This window comes from Podarcis liolepis (assembly GCF_965112155.1).
Source record: "Podarcis liolepis genome assembly, chromosome: 17".
Lineage (NCBI taxonomy): Eukaryota > Metazoa > Chordata > Lepidosauria > Squamata > Lacertidae > Podarcis > Podarcis liolepis.
The window spans coordinates 18,027,370-18,047,439 of NC_139571.1; the positions used below are offsets into that span (position 1 = coordinate 18,027,370).

A 20,070-nucleotide genomic window follows, 5' to 3' on the forward strand; every position below is an offset into this window, starting at 1 on the left:
ATTAGGTCTGCCAAAAACCCTTGAGCGCCTTTGTTTAATTGAGCTTGAGCTCCTTGATGTGCATGCCGTAATTGGGTGCTTTCTCTAGGCTTTTGATCTTTAAGTGGCAGAAGACCTGAAGCAGTCCATTTGTGGATCTTATGGTGTTAGGCAAATGAATAGGGGAGGGTGGGTGGGTGTTCTGAATTATGCTAGCACATATACGATAGCACTTGCCTTTCAATCTATCCATGTGTCATTTCTCCAATGAAAATAGGGACGTCCTAGTCAATAATAATAATAATAATAATAATAATAATAATAATAATAATACTCCACCCATCTGACTGGGTTGCCCTAGCCACTCTGGGCAGCTTCCAACATACATAGAACATAATAAAACATTAAACATTAAGGAAATTCCCTATGTAGGGATTTCTTCTAAAGATTGACTAGTTATTTATCTCTGTGGCTCGGGGGTCACATAACTCCATACCTTCCAACATTTCTCCAATGAAAATTGAGGTGTCCTAAGGAAAAGGGATGCGGGTGGCGCCGTGGTCTAAACCACAAAGCCTAGGGCTTGCCGATCAGAAGGTTGGCGGTTTGAATCCCTGCAATGGGGTAAGCTCCTGCTGCTTGGTCCCAGCTTTTGCCCACCTAGCAGTTTGAAAGCACGTCAAGTGCAAGTAGATAAATAGGTACCGCTCCGGCGGGAAGGTAAACGGCTTTTCCATGCACTGCTCTGGTTCACCAGAAGTGGCTTAGTCATGCCGGCCACATGACCTGGAAGCTGTCTGCGGACAAAACACCAGCTCCCTTGGCCTATAGAGCGAGATGAGCGCCGCAACCCCAGAGTCATCCGCAACTGGACCTAACGGTCAGGGGTACCTTTACCTTTGCCTTTAAGGAAAAGCAGGACATTCTAGGATCAAATCAGAAACCAGGATGACTTCTGTAAATCTGGGACTGTCCCTGGGGACACTTGGAGGGTGTGGTGCTGTACCATGAACATATTTCCAGCTAAGTGTACATAGGATTGCAGTCTTAACCAGTTTCAAACCCCCCCCCCATGTAGCCCGAAATGTTTTGAGAGAGATGCCATCTTTCTTTTTTGCTTTCCAACAGAACTTGTCCATTTGTTTACCTGTAGATGTTTCTCGGTAATCCTACAGCTCCTGATCAAGTAGGAGGGAAAGCACACAAAAAGTGGGGAAGCTGTGAGTTTGCTTCCCCAGTTTGAAAGCCCTGTTCAAGATTTGTAAAGATACCTGCGCCATTCTGTACAGTTGGTGTTTGATACCACTGGTTATTTGTTTGTGGGGAAATGTCTGAATCCAGCTCTCTGCTTCCAGTCTCATCTCCAAACAGATGAGTTGTCTGGTGTTGAACAAATGGATTCCTAAAGTGGGCTTTCTGCCTGATAAGTTATTTTATAGTGCTCACTTGCCCTTCGTTGTAAGGTGGGTTAAAACAACAAAAACTGTTTTAAGCAAAGTAAATGCAACCAAACATTCAAAAGAGTCACCAGGTAGGTTACAACAGCGGAAGACTTCTCCCACCACTTTTTTCATGCTCAAGGTTGGCAGAACTATCAAGAGAACCCCCCCTCTGTTGATCTTAACACCTTGGCTGGTTTGCATGGAAGGTGAGGTTGTATTTCAAGTATTTGGTTTCAAATCATATGGGGCTTTAAATACCATTTTGAGCACTTTGAATTGGGCTCAGAAATAAACTGGCAACCAGTGTAGCTGCTTTAGAACAGCAGCAATGTGTTCTGTACATCACCCCATGGTTTGGGCCATGGTGATCCTTGTGGTGAACTGAATGCATAGAAGAAGTGTGTATGGGTGATATACCATATTCATTCTTGGCTCAGAATTTGTACAGCCTTAAATTCTCTTGTCATAAAACTGCGTGGCTGTTGCTTTTTCATTCTTCAGAATGAAGATGGGGAAGAAGAAAGGCCTTTTTGCTTCTTGTAGGGGTTTTTTTGTGCTGATTATACACAAAGCAAATTGTAAATAGTGCTTTCACACAGTATTGTTATTCCTTTGAGATGCTCAGAGCACAGTAGCTATCCTCTCAACCCTGCTTTGCTCAAGGGATTGTACAGGGACATTTGGAAAACCCTTGCTACTCATTTCTGATGCTTTGACAACAGGAATTTAGCTCCGTATCAGAGAAATGTCATCCAACCATTAAAGCTTGAACCCTTGTAGTTGTTGTTAAAATAAATTTAGTAGCAGTCAGCGTGGATCAAAACAGTCTCCAGCTACACATTTGCATGTCAGACCATCCAAATATGTATAGAATCTCAAGGAATGATGTGACTCTTGTAAAACAGTAGAATAAGAGTCAGGCAGCAGACTACGAATTGTATTGTGATAAATAATTTCACTATAGGATAATTGTGTGATCAAATTTGAATTACCCATTGTCATTCAGACTGGGGCAAAGTTGGGAGGTCAAAGTGTGTCGGCTCATAATTTTGTTTGACTCTAAAGGAGCTCTCTGATCCTGTTGGAAAGAGTAAACTTGAGACTCCGATATCAGGCTAACTGGCATGAACAAAAATTGCATAGAATTGCAGAGTTGGAAGAGACCCTAAGGATCTGATCCAGCCCCCTGCAATGCAGGAATATGCAGCTGTCCCACATAAAGTACAAAATGTTAGTTTTATTTATCAAAAAGCCAGATGGACAGTGGACTCCTGCACCATGCTCACTGGAACTTATTCCTGGGTAAATGTGTACAGCAGGAGTAGGGAACCGCCAGCTGACAAGCCAAATGCTGGCCCCCCAGGCCTCTCTCACCAACCCCACGGAGTCTACCCAGGGCACACCCCTGTTCTGAACTTAAACTCTCTTTGCCTGGCCAGAAAGTGTGCTTTAACTGTGATAGTGCCTCTTTTGCTTGGCTGTATGGTGTGTTTGTGTGCCTGTAGAAACACCTGTCTTTTGCTGCCTGGAAAGTAGCCTACTTTATGAAGGTAAGAACCACATCCATTGTTCAGTTTTGGCTCTGGCCCTGCGCCCCCCCCCCCCGGCATGCATTGCACAGAAGATCACCAGGAAGATGGCGCTGGCTTCTCTACCCCCAGTGTAGGACTGCAGAGCTCCTCAGATGACCTACTTATTGAACACCCATCTTGATTTGCTTACCCAAAGCTTCTGGAGAGGGTGAATTATATCCGGTCTTTACTGAGTATTTGTTCCAGTTTGTTTGCAGGGTGGTCATACATACATTCATTCTGCTTTTATCCTGGTTTACTTGCAGGGTGTTTTTACACTTTCCCATTAAATCATTCATTCACCCCACCCTTTTCAATGCATTTTCCCATCACCTTTGAAACTGCCAAAATGCTTGTTTTCTTTTTTAAACAGTACAGTTGTTGTGCTAGGGTAAGAGAGCACTTAAACGCACTTGAATTGGGCAAACCTAAATTTATAGTATGCACTTGAAACCCTCCCTCGATATAGCGACAGCCTGGGGACACGCTAAGCCAATTTGAATCCACTTATTACAGTAAGTAGAGATGTCAATAAGTGTACAGATTTTGGAAAACCCCAGGCGTACTGTATAGGTTATTTCAGACTTTGCAAGTGGTGTTATCTGGATATGTAAATATTTAGGCCAAACGGATGGGATAGCATAAAAGTAACAGCATCATGACAAAACAAACACTGAAAAAGTATCCTTTGTGGTGTCACAAAGACTACTGCCATTCCTTCCCACATAATTTCAGACTGCTTTGAAAGTCTCCGAGACCCATAGGTGAGCTGCCATAATAAATAACATTTCCAGGAGATTGCTTGGAAAGGGCAAGTTCTGAGAGCCAGTGTGGTGTAGTGGTTAAGAGTGGTAGACTCGTAATCTGGGGAACCGGGTTCGCGTCTCCGCTCCTCCACATGCAGCTGCTGGGTGACCTTGGGCTAGTCACACTTCTCTGAAGTCTCTCAGCCCCACTCGCCTCAGAGTGTTTGTTGTGGGGGAGGAAGGGAAAGGAGAATGTTAGCCACTTTGAGACTCCTTCGGGTAGTGATAAAGCGGGATATCAAATCCAAACTCTTCTTCTTCTTCTTCTTCTGATGTTGCTACTCATGTGATTGGCCACTATATGCTAACACATGTCTGCACTCCTCATCTATCAACACAGAGTTAAAATCAGAGCAAATTCCCAAGTATTTTGGTCTATGGAAGTTGCTTCTGTTGCCCCTCTAGCTTGCATGTGGTGGTGCTGGGAAACAGCGCATGTGACAGAATGGTGTGGTATGTGGCTAAGTTTTACTCCGAGCAAACCCCTTGAAATTGATGAACATAACTAAGCTAGGTTCATTAATTTCAGTGGGTCTGGTATTATAGCTAAGTAAAGCTGGGACGAGAAACGGAACAAGGGCTATGCTTGGCATGGAAATACGTTTGGCAGGTTCTCGCAAGAATGCCACACAAGAATGCAGTTTTTCTCCCTCTCGCTTTCCCTTCCCCTTCTTTTCCCCTCTGTCACTTTATTTCTTTTAATTGAAATCACCTTGATAAAATATAAATATTAAAGAGAGAGAGAGGGGAAAAGAATGCCACACAGGGTGTTTATTGGTTTGGCAACAAAACAGACTCTCATAAAAAGCAATCGTTGAGATCTCTATCATTAATACAGTTGAAAGAACTATTAAGAATTGATAAGGCAGGCAGAATATCTGAAGATGCATTTTTAAATGCCTGAATACTGTTGTTTCTATTTGAACCTCAAGTTTGATCCACAGCCTAAGTTTGGTGGCGGCATCTTGAAGTTCTGATTGCATTCTAAAATCCTCCTTTGCTCTTTGTCTGAAGGGCTGGCTCCAGAATTCGTGGGAGCTTTTCTCCTCCAACTACACCTCTCCCTCTTGACCCCATTCATTAAAATGAAATCACATTTGACCGATATGGTGAGGCTCGTTTAACTAAGAGAAACCACCGACTGCCAGGGACTGGCTGGGTGAAGAGGAATAGTGTGAGGCACCAGCCAGGGAACCCCCTAGTAAAGCCTCAGAGGAAAAGGCTCAGAGACAGGGGATTGGTGATGGGACACTGAGGTGAGGTCAGAGGAGGGGAGGAATGGCTAGACCTAATAATAATAATAATAATAATAATAATAATAATAATTTTATTATTTATACCCCGCCCATCTGGCTGGGTTTCCCCAGCCACTCTGGGCAGCTTCCAACAATGTATTAAAATACAACCGGCCCATGGGGGTTGTTTAACTGGCCAATGGGCCCCCAACGCCCACTCAGTCTATTCCCGTGCACCACGCTAAACCATGTTGAGCTGGGACCGCCTTCCATGATCCTGGCCAATGGGAAGCTGCACACGCCTCCTCCACACCGGAAGGAGCTCCAGAAAAAGCATTTGTGCATGTGTGTGCGCACACACTCAGGCCCACCGTGTGAACTGGCCCAAGCCACAAAAACTTTGCCGACCCCTGGGCTAGATGCTGAAGAGGCAACAGGCTTTAGCGAGCAGGAGGAGCCAAGGACAGAAAGCAGACCAGACTCAGCAGATGAAGTGTCCCAGGAGCTTGCTGCTCCTCCTGTCCTAAGTTCCCCTCCTGCACTGTCCCCAAAGCCATGGAGGGCTATGTGTGTAGCAGAACAACTACACCAGGGATCTCCAACCCACTCCCCCCGGCCCTGGTGTAGTTTAAGGCTGCTTGGGAAACATACAGCTTGGGAGGAGATTTAGGGGGAAGTAGAAGACAAAGACCTTCATTTCTGGCAACCATTTCATAGTAGCCACTCTTGTCTGTAGGCATTGCTGCCTGGTATACTGCTTTCTTGAAGAAAGAGCTAACTTTTCTGACCTGACACCATCATTGCCATTTGGCTCGTTGTATGTCCAGTTTTTCCTGTATAATTTAAAAGTAACTTCTGCATATGTACCTGGGATCAAATCCAATAAAGCCCATCTGAATAGATATGTGTATGTGATAGCGATGTCAAACATATGCAGACATATGCAGACCTACTTGTGTCTCTGCCCTCTTTCTTACACACACACACACACACACACACACACACCTTTCTGTCTCTCTCACATACAAATACATAATACCTGGGACCTTTTCAATGCAAAGCAGGTGAGCTAGCACTTACCTACGTCCCTTCTCCAATATAATGCAGGAGATAAGTTAGGAATAGTTTGCATTCAGAAATAAAATAAAAATCATTAGAAGTCACAATGGTGGTGGTGGGAATCAGGACCACATCCCTTGTGTCTGTTTCCAGACTGGAATAATCTCCCCAGAGCTGGTATTTTCTCCACAGGGAAAAAGTTACTGCTATCACACAGCAACTTAAAATAGCTGCTTGAAGGAGAGTGTCCTGTTGGGATCCCCACACAACTCAGGAGATCTTATTTATGGGTCTTCCATGTCATGTCTAGTTTGGCTCTCATGGTAAAAGTCTATGTCTCCTGGTGGGGAACAGCACAGCCAGTGGGTCATGGTGGGCTGGTTAAAATCAGTCCCACAGCACTGTGGGCCCTCTTGAAGTCAGGGGCTACATGGGCCACATCTTGTACAGGGGCTACATCTTGAGGGCCACAAGTCCTCACCTCACATGCAGTCTATACCTTTCCTTATCTGTCTTGACATTCTGACCGTTTTCATAGCTTATTACCAAACTATTCCCTGTGAATGGGACTTGCTCTCCATGTGTGTGTATAGTCTTACTGAAGTTGCTTTATGAAAAACACAGGACCGTTGAGAAAGTGACTAGAGTAATTCCCTCTCCTTTTCTAACTGCATATGATTCCTTCCCTTGCGTTTCCCAGTGCATCTTGTCTGGATGTATCTGGCAGGCTTCAGATTCTCTAGGGACTATATTGTTGTAATATATGCCTTGCACAGTCATTGTTTAACAAATACGGTCTTTCTCATGACAGCTTCTTCCATCTGAAGATTTCTGTAGCCAGAATCATTGGTTGCTCTCCTTACTCAGGGTAATATCCACTTCCTTTACCTTTCTCCATTTCCATTCAATAGGGTGTTCAAAGCTTCGTTCCTGCGAGCAAGGCTTATCTGTTGCATTACATCACAGCATATTGTTGGGAGAGAGGTATGATTACTTGATAACCGCCTATTCCTTTAGCCTCTGGAACATTTCCTTGGCTTGAGCATGGGGTAACTGACAACCTGAACAGCAATTCCTCTTTTCAAATCACCCGTCTTTTAAACCAAGGTCTTAATGTGAGCACTCTCCTGAACATTAAAACAAGAAGTATAAAAAATAAACGTGAGAAACAGAGACGTCATCTTTTCCAGCCCCACCATAACATCAAAAGGAGAGCTTCTGGATGCAGAAGCGGTTCACACATATCCACATGAGGGAAATACATAAGCTCTGCCGTCTCACTTACAGTGTAAGCAGGAAAGGGGGAAGCCAAGGTTACCCGTGTTTCCTCTATCTCTGCTTACATTTTAAAGGGATGGCCAAGTGCTTTTTTTAAAACAGTGACATCAGAACAACCTTCTTTGGCATTCTAGACCAATTTTCTGTTTTCATCCTGATCAGACCTTTCATTGAGGCCTGTCTGGAGTTTGTGCCGGGTGAGGGGAGACACAGCAGAAGTAGATTCCTTTGATCCACACTCATCTTATGGGGAACAAAGGCAGCATTTCAGTTTCAGGGCTGCCTTTGCATAAACCTAAGGCCGGCGGTGACCTGAACTCTGAAATTGCCATCCTCATTGGAAGATAGATAGTCTTAATTTGACAAGTGAATTCTCTGCCAAGAAGCTTCTTAGATATGTTTCATCCTCATTTAAGTCCATTGTGGGCTCCCCTTCCTTGGATGTTTTTAAGCTGAGGTTGGATGGCCATTGATCATGGATGCTTTAGTTGGGATTCCTGCATTGCAGGGGTCTAGACTTACTGTATAAAAGGGGTTTATGTATGCAGAGAAAAAGGACAAGATTGGGTTAAGTTAGGTGTGCTGGTTAATTTTGGGTGTGTTTGTCCTTCAACTGCAACCAGTTAAGCGGTCTCAGAGGGTAAATCTGGAAGCTGTATGTTTGGCACCTAGTAGTTACCACTTGAAATATCCTTTGCATTGTGTCCTTCATGTTGGTCCTGCAACATATAGTATTTTCTTTCATGTGGCTATATATATTTGGAAAGCCCCTGTCAACTTCTGCTTTTAGCTTCCCATGGTATCCAGACAAACATACTTTAGTTAACATGAACTATGGTTAGAGTCAACCAAACCAGTTGCAAACCTTGGTGTCATGGTTAATGATAACCACATTTATGGATCCAGACAATAGTTTTTTTGTTGATTGGTTTGTTTTGGTCATTGACTGGTTATTTTTAGGCAGCATTTAACAAGTACTAGGTAATGGTGAATGTGTTGTGCAATATCTATGATGATAACATATTGTGTGACACAAGCCACTTGGCCATTTCACACTTTTACATTCCACCCCCTCAAGAATACACATAAAATATTTGAAATGAGCATCTAAAAAAATATGCAGTATGAATGCAAGCACACGAATCATAACATGAATCATCAGGGGGCAGTTTCCTGTTGGGTATACTCAGTAAGAAATTTTCTCTGTGAGATGTATAAAGTGTCCCTCATTGTTCCATATTTTTTCTTCATGGTCTGTGTATGCCCACACATGTATTATATTTCTTTCTTCAGATTTGTTTCTGTCACTGTCCAGACAGAATTGCTTCCCTGATTATTGAATGTAATTGGATTAAATTTAGGACTGTTGATTTCATGGCTCTGTAGGGGGCCCATGTATTCCAAACGGGATTATTCACAATTACATACACTTAAACATTTAATTTTATCCATATTTCCAAATATGTTTATGTACTTGTTCATGCATGTCATGCAAAAAATATATATGAATATTTGAAATTTTGCATTCTCAGTTGGAACAGTTGTTTGAAAAATGTAGAGAAAGCACCACTTTTTTGCATGAAGTTCTGGTCATTTTCTTATTTCTTACAGATTACTGCATATTGCTTACATTCAGACTGCTGTAATTAACCCACAGTTGCTTATTTAGTTAATAATTTTGTTAATAATTTAGTTAATAATTTTGTATTCTGATTAAATTTGATGGATGCCTGCACAGGAATGTGTTGGTGGTTAAAAGTAAGTGATGATCCAGCACTAGTCTATCTGAGATAAATCCTCAATCCTATGCTTGCTTGCTTGCTTGCTTGCTTATTTATTTATTTATTTATTTATTTTTCATTTAGATATACTGGGATGCAAATATAAACATCCATTAAGCTTAAATTAGATACCCCCTGTAATTACCAAACAATTCTGGCTGCTCTGTAGTTTCATTGCAATTAACTGTTTGGGAAATACAGTCTTCCTAAATAATATAATGGAACCAGCCACTGTGAGTTCGCCAGCTCATTCAACACCCGATATACTTTCCTTACAGAATAAACGATGCAAACTATTTCTACTAAGATAGCCTGAACCATCCATGTAAGAATTGCATGCAAATTTAATTTTTCGAAACCCCCGTGACTTGGATAAGAGGAACAAAACTCGAAGTCCCTCCCTGCCCCAAAGCAATTCTTTTTCATGGTTTTATATGAAATATGGGTGCCCAAGATTATTACGCGTTAATCTTTTATGTGGGTTACAGAATTAAAACGCAGTATTGAAAACAATTTAAGACAGCTCGCGATCATAAAAAGAAGGTGCATGCTACAAACATGCAGCTCAAGTGTCAAAAGGCAGGGCAAAGAGGTGAGGATAACTCTTAAACTTGCTATTTGCCGCATAGTTCTGTGGGGATGATCTTTCCTTTCATTAAAAGAACAAAACCAGATGGAACTAGGTGTGTGGAGGTGGACCTGTTCTTCATATCCTTCCTTTTCGAAACAGCAACTGGAGGAAGCATCTCTCTTTTCCTTGGAACAGTCTTTGGCCTCATGCTTGCATCATGATTCTGTAATGTATGGGACGTTGATCTGTAGAGGTCAGCAGCACTGTGTCCCAGAACCCCTGTTTTTTGGACCATGTCCCTTTCTGTTTACACACATGCCCCATTTCGAAGTACGAAAATTGTGGAGAAGATGGCTGTCATTACTGTAGCGTCTTCCATTTTAATTATCTTTATGGACTGAACCGCAAGCTCGGCAGCTCAAAGTAGGAGGCAGTCCATGTTTTTGCATGATTATGGTTTTCTGACAATGGCCCTTGAATTTAGTTGGAAGTGTGGCTGGGGAGAAAGATCGGTACATAAACTCACCAGCTTTAACAAGTCTAGTGTCTACATTTTTAAACACACACACACACACACACACACACACACACACACACACACGAGTGTATCTGAAGATCATTATTAAAATTTTAAAAAAGCAGAGGAAGGGCAATAAATGTAGTAGTCATTGTACCACTGCAGTATGTGTGTGTGACACATGGTTTTTGTCTTTTCATCTTCCACAAGAGCCAAAAGTTTCCTGCCGCTCTCTTTCCAGCTATTGACAAATGATTGCCAGATGTGAGGTTTTTTTGCAGTGCTCTTTCCCCCCTCAGCAAACCTGCAGCGATGGGATATTTGATTCTCCCTTGCCCATTTCATCTCCTTCCCACATCTGCCAGGGACACACAAGCAATACATCCCTACATGAGAGTTTAAAGTTTACTCAAGCTCCTTCTCTACTTCCTCGTTCCCCCAACTCACCCGGCTCTCTCTCCATCAGACAGATAAAGCCTTTTTTCTGAGAGACAACTGATTGAAGTCAATAACGACTCTTTGCAATTCTCCAACGGCCTTAGGAATATGTTGTTTTAATTATCTGCATCAAGGTAACACTGTTAAGTTTTATTTATTTTTGAGATGATAGGTGGGGAAAGTATGATGTAACTTGGTTCCTGTGGCTGTCAGGCTTATAGGAGCTCCTCAAGCTTTTGAAAACATTGCATGTCTTTTTTTGTGGGATCTTCTGGTAAAGTCGTTGTAGGAACTGCCTAACTTCTAAAAGAGCACCTATGAACACCCCCTACAGGAAAAAAAACACACACATTAGACATTTAAATGATGGGGAGGGTTAATACTTCAACAGCTTAAAAGAGAGAGAGAGAAACATTCCCCAGTTCCCTTGATAATTGTTCTAAGTGATTTTAAAGAGAGAGAGAGCTGTTTCTGAAATAGCTTATAATAACAGTAAGAAATGGCCACATATAGAAGCAGCAGCAAATAAAGACACTTTTAAGGGTGGCTGGTTTATGCTGATGAGTCCATCCCTCCAAACTTCCCCCTTTAAAATAGTTTCTATTAAAAATCACATGTTTCTCCCTGGCCTGTTCAATAGGGTGGCCTCTTGTGTTTTTATACTGAAATTCTGGTTAACTTGAGCCACTTCTTATTCCCTGGCCAAGTTTAGCATTTTTAAAAAGACTCGCTGGAACATCTGCTGCATGTACTTGCAATGGCTGATGGGATTGCCCTCAGCTTTTCTAGCGTTTATTTCAATGGGCATCATTTGCCCCATTCTCCTCCTCAGTGATCGCAGGCAGAACTCAGGTGATAGCGACATATCTCTATCTTGTGCCTGTAAGAGAGAAGCTCAGAGCTTCTCTGTAACAAGAAACAATATAAATATAATATAACATAATTTAAAATATACCATGTGTGCACACAAGGCTATGTGGCAAAAAACCAAAATGGGGGGGGGGAGGGAGGAGAGAAGCAGTAAAAGGGAGAACAAGGCTCTCCGATTCTGGGTCTTAAAGGTCGTATAACTGGGTAGACCCTTTTCATTAGCCAGAATCAGGCAGCAGATGGGTGTTGTTATAAGACAACAAATTATCAGTTATTTATTGTTCTATTTTTACTGTTGAAAAAGGGAATTTGGAGTGGCTGCGTCAGGCATAAAAATGTTTGCGCCTGCCCTAACTCTGTATATGCAGAATCTCAAAATGCACATGAGCTTGTTTCTGAGGCAGTAGCGGCCCCTCTCAAAAGCCCCCTGAAGCAGCCCTGGCCATTTACAGCTCTTGAGGCCCCTAGCCGTAATAAATGCAGCCATGGGAAAATGACAATACGTGGAAAGAAAATAAGGCATCAAAACAGAAGAGAAGAAACGAGACATAATCTGAATACACACATTCAACAAATGCTCTTCTAGTCCTTTTCTGTGATACACACTAAATACTAAAGAAAAGTCTCACTTCAGACCCTCCAAGTATCCCTATTTTCCAGGGACAGTCCCAGATTTTCAGAAGCCATCCCGGTTTCTGATTTGATCATGGAATGTCCCGCTTTTCCTCAGAACGTCCCTGTTTTCATTGTTGTTCTTTTTTTGAGGGTATGGAGTTATGGGACCCCCGATCCAAGGAGATAAGTAACTAGACAAACTTTAGAAGACATCTGAAAGCAGCCCTGTATAGGGAAGTTTGTTAATGTGTCATTATGTTTTTATATATGTTGGAAGCTGCCCAGAGTGGCTGGGGCAACCCAGTCAGATGGGCGGGGTATACTACTACTACTACTACTACTACTACTAATAATAATAATGGAATAGGGCACCCTTATTTTCATCGGAGAAATGTTGGAGGTATATCACTTTCATGCCATGTTGCCATTGATCCTCTGCATATGACAAAATCTGTATCACTTAACAAAAAGTGTCTTTTACCAAATCTCATCTCTCATTTGCTTAAGCTTGCAACTCTAAACTGAGAGAATCTGTCACAATTTGATCCAATGCACTTAAAAGCAAATTGTGAAACTTAACAAATGCCCCCCCAAATTAGCAAGTGTCTAAATGTGACTTCTCCTTTGTCCTTGAAGCTCTGGGCCAAATGTCCCACCTGGCTGCCCCTCTGATTTTCCCTGCGCCGTCCCCCCAACAGATTGTCATCACACATTTTAAATTCCCTCAAGTATAAATCATACATTGGTGATTCGGTGTTTCTGTGCTGGAGCAGCAAACTATTGAAGTTGCACTGAATTCAGAACCTGAACATGTATGTGCAAGTACCGTTTATGTGATTTGAGGACAAACAGTCAAGGAAAGTCAATTTTCCTATTTCTCTTAAAAAAAACCAAAAAACCACGGGGATTTATGCGATCGAAGCTAAGAGTCGTTGAAGGTCAACACTACTTCACTACTTTCTCCAAACAGTCTGAAACTCCAGTCACAAGAGGCAAGCTCCTTCAGATTCAAAACACTTCACTGAATATGCCCCCAGTAAAACAGCTCTGGTTTCTCATGCCTTCCTACACCTCTCAATATCGAAACTCGGGGAGATAGAGGGAGAGGTGCTAAGCAATGGAGGTGTCATCCGGCAGCGGCACCCAGGGAACGTCCTTCAGAGGACAACTTGTCACTAGCCGTCAAAGAAGCGAGTGGCTTTGTGGTCTCCGAACATCTGGCAGCACTGCACAGGAAGCTGAGGGGGTGTCATTAATTGTGATGAAATAATTTAAACCATCAGGAATAAATGAGGCTGTTAAGCTAAGTTCAGATTCCATTTGCCATGCACATGTGTCTAGCAGCCTGTGTGCATTTTAGGAAGGGGAAGAAAAGGGAATTAATGTTAGCTTGCGAACAGAAGTGAAACAGATACAGCAAATGGAACACATTTATGGAGCAGTGACTTCTTGTAGAACTGTATTTCAGAGGTGGGGCTGCAGAATGTCACTGCGTGGAAAACCAGCATGTTTTGTCTAAAAACCTTTGCATAAAATCAGACTTGAAGTGGGAGCTGTATTGATTCATAACCACGCCAGCGTTTTCCCCTTGATGCTATTCTTCAGGTTTAGAAAGAGAGGACTGGGGGAGGGGGAGAAGAGGGAGAGGAGTTTCCATGCCATATATCAGAGGTACCCCAGTGTTAAGGATTAAGAGTGTGCATTGCCTACACTGAAGTAGCTGCATGTGGGTTCAACAGACTGCTGCAGCATAGCATGTGTGCATTTGAGATACTTAGCTTAAATACAACATGTGAAGCAATTCTCAGTGTTTTTATGAAGTTGTTCTTTGCATTCTTAAGCAGATGCTAGCTGCGTTTGGAGAATCGTATCATGGATTAATAAACTAAGGTTTGAACAAGCCTTGGGCCCCTGTATGTAGCCACTTCTCCCATTGTATGTCATGATGTCTGGAGAGTTTTTGGCTTTCCTTTATTTTTGCATTGTGCTATATGCTTTCTTTGTATCCCCTACCACTAAATGCATATTTGTTAATGTCTGTTGATGGATCAATTTGCTATTTTGATGTGGGGCAGGGGAGTACAAGAAATTGGGGCACAAATGATTTGTATCCTTGCTCCGCTATGAAGACTATTGGCCTGCAGGAAACCAGGATTTGTATTTACTTTGGAGGAATTCTGTGGTGAAAACAAATTGGCTAAGAAGTTTCAAATACTTTGTACACTAGATGGTACTCTAGAAATGGTAAACAATAACATTAGTGTTTGAAATTTCAGCAGTTCCACAGAACAGGATTTTAGGAGTGAATAACTCTCTTGGAAGTTCAGTTTACTAAACTGGTTTACAGAGAAAGCAATGGTTTAAAAAGGGTTTGGAAATTTGGTTGTAGGGAACTTGGTTGAAGGAGTTAAAGGCTGTGATTTCACATGTGTATGTTGGTTTTATCAAGTGTATCTTGCAAGGTTTTCTGGAATCGTTGTTGATAAAAGCTTGCAGATAAAATCTGGTCCTTTGTAGTGACTGAGCAGTGTTCAAAAGGAGAAAAAGGAAATGATCAAGGCTGTATATCTTCAGATAATAATACTAATCTGGGAATCTGGATAGTCAATGTATTTTCATGTAAGGTGTATTGTATTTGCTTCTTCTTCTTCCTGTTGTTGTTGTTGTTGTTGTTGTTAATTAAGTGACATGTTGGTGTTCAGAGAGTACCATGCTTAAACAATTATCATTTGGTAGTCCTGCAATTCTGATACATATAGAGGCTAAGAGAAATCTCATCTTTGTCATCAACTCACCAGATGACCTTAGGTATGCCACTGTGTCTCAGTCTTAGCCTATAGCCTGCAATATGGAAATAATAATACTTGTCTATCTTTCAGGATTTGTGTAAGGATTGTCACTAGGTACTCAAGAAGGTGGTGGCAGCCCACCTAAAGGCAAGCTGGAAGGAAACTCATTATTTGGGTCCATTTCAATCAGGCTTCAGCCCTGGATATGATGCTGAAACGGCCTTGTTGATGACCTCTGTCAGGAAGAAGATGAGGGAGTTCAACCCTATTGATTGCCCGTGACCTCCCTGTGGCTTTTGATACTGTTGACCATGATATTCTTCTGGGCAGGGATACTTGCATAGGGAGCCCATAAGTGTGTACATCTTCCCCTTTACAGACATTGCCTAAGTGTCTGGACAGCAGGTGTTGGGGGCTAGCAGGGGCAGCTCTGGTCTGTCGATGCAATTACAGAACCTTCAAGTGTCCCTATTTTCCAGGGACAGTCCTGGATTTTCCAAAGCTATCCTGGTTTCTGATTTGATCCTGTGATGTCCCACTTTTCTTTACTACGTCCCTATTTTCATTGAATAAATGTTGGAGGGTATGGAGTTATGCGACCCCCAAGCTAAGGAGATAAGTAACTATGTAACCTTTAGAAGACATCCGAGGGCAGCCCTGTATAGAGAAGTTTTTAAATGTTTAATGTTTTTATATATGTTGGAATGATGATGATGGAATAGGACATCCTTATTTTCAACAGTGAAATGTTAGAGCATATGCAGTTATGGTTGGGTGAGTATAATGCCTGAAAAGGGCTATGCAGAAGCTACAATCACCACTGTAGACCCAGAATTCCATTCGCAATCTTGCCCTGTGAAGGCAAAGCATTTCCTTGTTTACTATTGTCCCTTTCATGCATGCTTTTTTGCGTGCTTTTTTTAAATGCGTGCTTTTTTGCTTCCTATAGTTGTGTAGAGCGCATGTTAATTCCTTATGCTTGAACTCAGCATAGAGTCTCGGGCATTCCTGCCTGCTGCTTCTTTCACTGCCTTTCCCCTCTGGCTAATGCGCGCTCGATGATTTAGAGAACCATCCCTGCAGCACATTCTCAACCCCACAGCTGCCACACTTGGCAACCGCACACAGCACTGATCCTTGCGATTGATACACATGAGATGTATACGCTCTGATGTGGTCCTCACTCACATGCAAGAGCATGCACATTGGGTCTCTGAAAGTGTGGTGAGAGTTGTCTGATGTCTCATGGTTCGTTTTTAGTAAAAGATCCCTTTCCCCATCACACTCCTTGCACTGTGCTTGATAAAACAAACCTAAGACAACCTTTTCGTTTAACAACTGCAAGGGTTAATTATATCCACATACATCTCATGGTGTCTTGGTCTTATCTCATGGTCTTATCTCCTCCAAGCCATCTTATTGTCCATACAAATGGCAGCTGAAAGGGGACAACAGTTCTTAAATAAAAAAATTCCTTCCAGTAGCACCTTAAAGACCAACTAAGTTAGTTCTTGGTATGAGCTTTCGTGTGCATGCACACTTCTTCAGATACACTCATGCACACGAAAGCTCATACCAAGAACTAACTTAGTTGGTCTTTAAGGTGCTACTGGAAGGAATTTTTTTATTGTGACTATGGCAGACCAACACGGCTACCTATCTGTAACTAGTTCTTAAATAGTTCATGCTGCAGCTGGGAGATTACATGAATGAATGGTCCTCCAGATACATAAAAGAATCCCCTCTATACATAATAATTAGGCCTTTTGGGCTAAGAAAGCTAGCCTAGCCTTCTCTCTGACATTTGAGTTCTATATGCCCTGAGGATATCGTCATGGTTTTACCACTACCTCCGCTTTCCGTAAGCTGAACCTCAGTTACTCAGAATTTGGTCACTTGCCGCTAAAGTTGAAAGCTGCCTTCATTGAGAATTGTTATGTTTGAGGTCAGGTAATATGAACACTGTGTACTGATTGAATTTGTGATGTCTCTTCCAAGCAAGCACCCTACTGTGATTTTATTCAGTGTTATTGTGTGTACAGAATCTTCACATATAAATTGCAAAAATTCTATGGCACTGGATGGTGTTAACAAGCATTTGTGCATCAGACGCAACTGTTTAGGATCACCAAATCCATTTCAAACTTAGAAATTTTCTTTTTTTTAACTTCCTGTTGCTGGGGGAAAAAATGCTGTTTCCAATCTCTCTTAGAGCAGGTGTGGGCGGAAGGCAAATCAGGATCTACAGATCTCTGGGTGATTTGCAGTAGATTGGGAAAGATTTCTGACTCCCAGTCATTTAGCATTTGACAACAACACAACTGGCTTTTTCCACCTAAATTAGGCGGCTGCAATGAAGAAAGCTCAGGTAGTTTCTGGCACTGAAAAATACCTAGGCTCAGGTTGTGCTCAGAGTCTCTTTGATCCTTCTAGCTTTTGCACCTGGTTCTGGTTGTTTAATCTTGGGGGTTCCAGTAAAAAACCCCAAACAACCCCGAAGTCTGTAGCCATCCCTGCCCTAGATTACTAACACCCCTGAATATCACTTCCTGTTTTTTTTAGACAGTTCTGGAAAAAGTTGGCATTGCATTTGCACATTTGAGAGTCAGGTGGTTTGGTGCGGACAAAGGTAAGCCGCCCAGTATTGGATCACACCTGTGTGGCTTTCAGGTATTTTCTTGTTCCTCGCCATTGTTGACGTTACACTTCCGAAACTCCTGGATTATTTGCTGTTTAGGTTTCCTCTGATTTCCAAAGCTTGTGCCTCCTAAAGGGTTTCTTTTGTTTTCTCTTATCTCCTCCGAGCCATCTTCAACAGCAGTTGTATAAGCACTGCTGGAAGCTGCAAGAGCTTTGGCTTCACAGCAGATCTTCCAGATACTATGTACATAAAAAAAGTTATTCGTGTCCCCCAGGCTGGTATGTTCAGGCTGGTGTGGTCAGAGAGAAGTTTCTAAATAATGACACTGTGTTTTTCAAATTAATCCAATAATGGAGCTAACCGCTGGCAGTTTTTAGGAAGGTAACAGGGTGCGGGGAGCAATCTTTTCCAGCTGCAGAGGAAACAAGTTGTTCTTGCTGGGTTTTTGCTGGGCAATTTAAGTGTAAATTCCATTAAGGGTGGAAGGCAAACATGGTCATGTTTAAGGAATATAAAATGAGAGGGGGGCGGGAATAGCTTCATATACATGAAGGGCGTTTTTTTCCAGCCAGAACTCACTGGAAGTTCTGGCATCTCTTTTTCTAGAAAAATAGCACCGCTTTCAAACAACAATGGGTTTGGTTTCAAAGGGCTACATGTTGAATGACACTGGTAGAGCTCGTCTCTGGGTTATTGTATGTAGCAACCGGCACTTGCAACAGCTCCTGGTCACCTGAACATAGATACTACCAACCCCAGTGTTTGCAAACTAAATATGGGTCCAGAATACTGGTGATAAGAAGAGTTGGCAGGGAGAGATGTTTCAGGGGGAAAGTGTGTGGCAGGGAAGGGGTTAGGCATTTTTTAGATGCAAGCCATCCTTTTATTGTCAGGACTTTTTACCATTGATATTATATAATATGTACTTTTCTCCAGAGCTTTGGGATATAGTATAGGGATATACTATACCCCAAGATTTTTAATCAGTGAAACCAGAAGACATCTCACTTCCCAGATGCCTTTTTTTCACTTCCAATGCTATACAGTGGTACCTCTCGATGCGAACAGGATCCGTTCCGGAGCCCCGTTCGCATCCTGAAGCGAACGTAACACGCATCTGCGCATCTACACGTGACGTCATTTTGAGCGTCTGCGCATGCGTGAGTGTCGAAACCCGGAAGTAACGCGCTCCGTTACTTCCGGGTCGCCATGGAGCGCAACCCGAAAATATTCATCCTGAAGCTACTTCAACCCAAGGTATGACTGTACAGACATACAAGCTAGCTTCATCTTGACTATACTACATAAATTCCCAGGTTGCACAGAACGACTTTATACCTCCCTGCTACTTCAAGATGAAAACCCATGTGCTACATACTCACTTGCTAGATTCTGCGCTGCTGTGATGAATATTCGTCGAAGGATGGCTTGCGCCACAAACCAGGCCCAAAATGCAAGACCTGTGCTCCTTCACACTCCCTCCCTTATAGTCGCTTTTAACTGTTTGTCCCTGTTTCTATCTTTTTAAGTAGGTATGATATAATCACCTTTTAATCACTAGTTTTTATTCCTTACCTGTTTTTTAAGTCTTATGTGTTCGGTTTATCCGTATGGTTTATCTTATGCTGGTCTGTGACTGAAATAAAATTTGATACTGGTACTGCCTTTCAACCCTTAACTAGAGTCCCCAAGGCAGTTCATTTTGCACATCAGTGTCAAATGAGGGTTTTATAGCATATGCATGTTGTTTATCTGCAACATGTATCAGCTGAGTTCTTGAGCCCATGATAAAGCAACAGCTAAAATACTGGGATGATGGAAAGTTATTACTTGTACTTACTGTCATCAGCTAGGGCAGTTTTATTTGGCAGTTCCTCCTCATTCATAACGATTTTTCTATAGAGACTTCAGGTGAGAGAAAATAGCTGGATTGTCTTCCCATTAGTGTTAAAAAACCCCCACTTCTATTTCTTTTTCCTTTTAAAGGATTTCTTTCCCTCTCAAAATAAACTATAAAATGTCATAATATAAAGCAGTAAGGTAAAAACCTGAAGTGATCCACTTAAATATAAACAACTCCCAAACACTGAACATGTAATAAAGTTTGTTGCTCATGCTACTGGGTGCTGTCTTCAGGCTATGCAGTGGCATACAGCTGTGTCCCAAATGAACAGAAAAGAAAAATAAACCCCACCCATATAATGTTATGAATTGGAATTCTTGCACAAACCAAGGAGGCTTCCTTTGATGTTCAAAGCGGTGGTTGTTGCAGCTACCCGTCATCAGAATCATTGGCCAGGGCACCGAAAAAGAAAAAGAAAAACTTTTGGATGTTGTGTAAATTGGCAACTGCATTGTCATTTGACTGGGAAGCTGTACTGTGGAGATGGAAAATATAGTTCACAGAAGTAGCTGGAATTCTTCACCCCATCTTTTGCTAGTCATATATTTCCCATTTGCATTGTTAATATGCTATGT

The 20,070-nt window shown here is 42.1% G+C and overlaps 1 protein-coding gene and 1 long non-coding RNA gene across 10 annotated transcripts in view; both read left to right on the top strand.

Moving 5' to 3' along the window:
* Positions 1-20,070, top strand: part of BNC2 (basonuclin zinc finger protein 2) — a 419,967-nt gene that overhangs the window by 170,221 nt on the left and 229,676 nt on the right. The window lies entirely within an intron of this gene.
* On the top strand, positions 12,945-19,676 carry LOC310696664. Its single transcript, XR_014520682.1, has 2 exons — positions 12,945-16,405; positions 16,622-19,676. It is a non-coding gene; the product is annotated as an uncharacterized lncRNA (long non-coding RNA).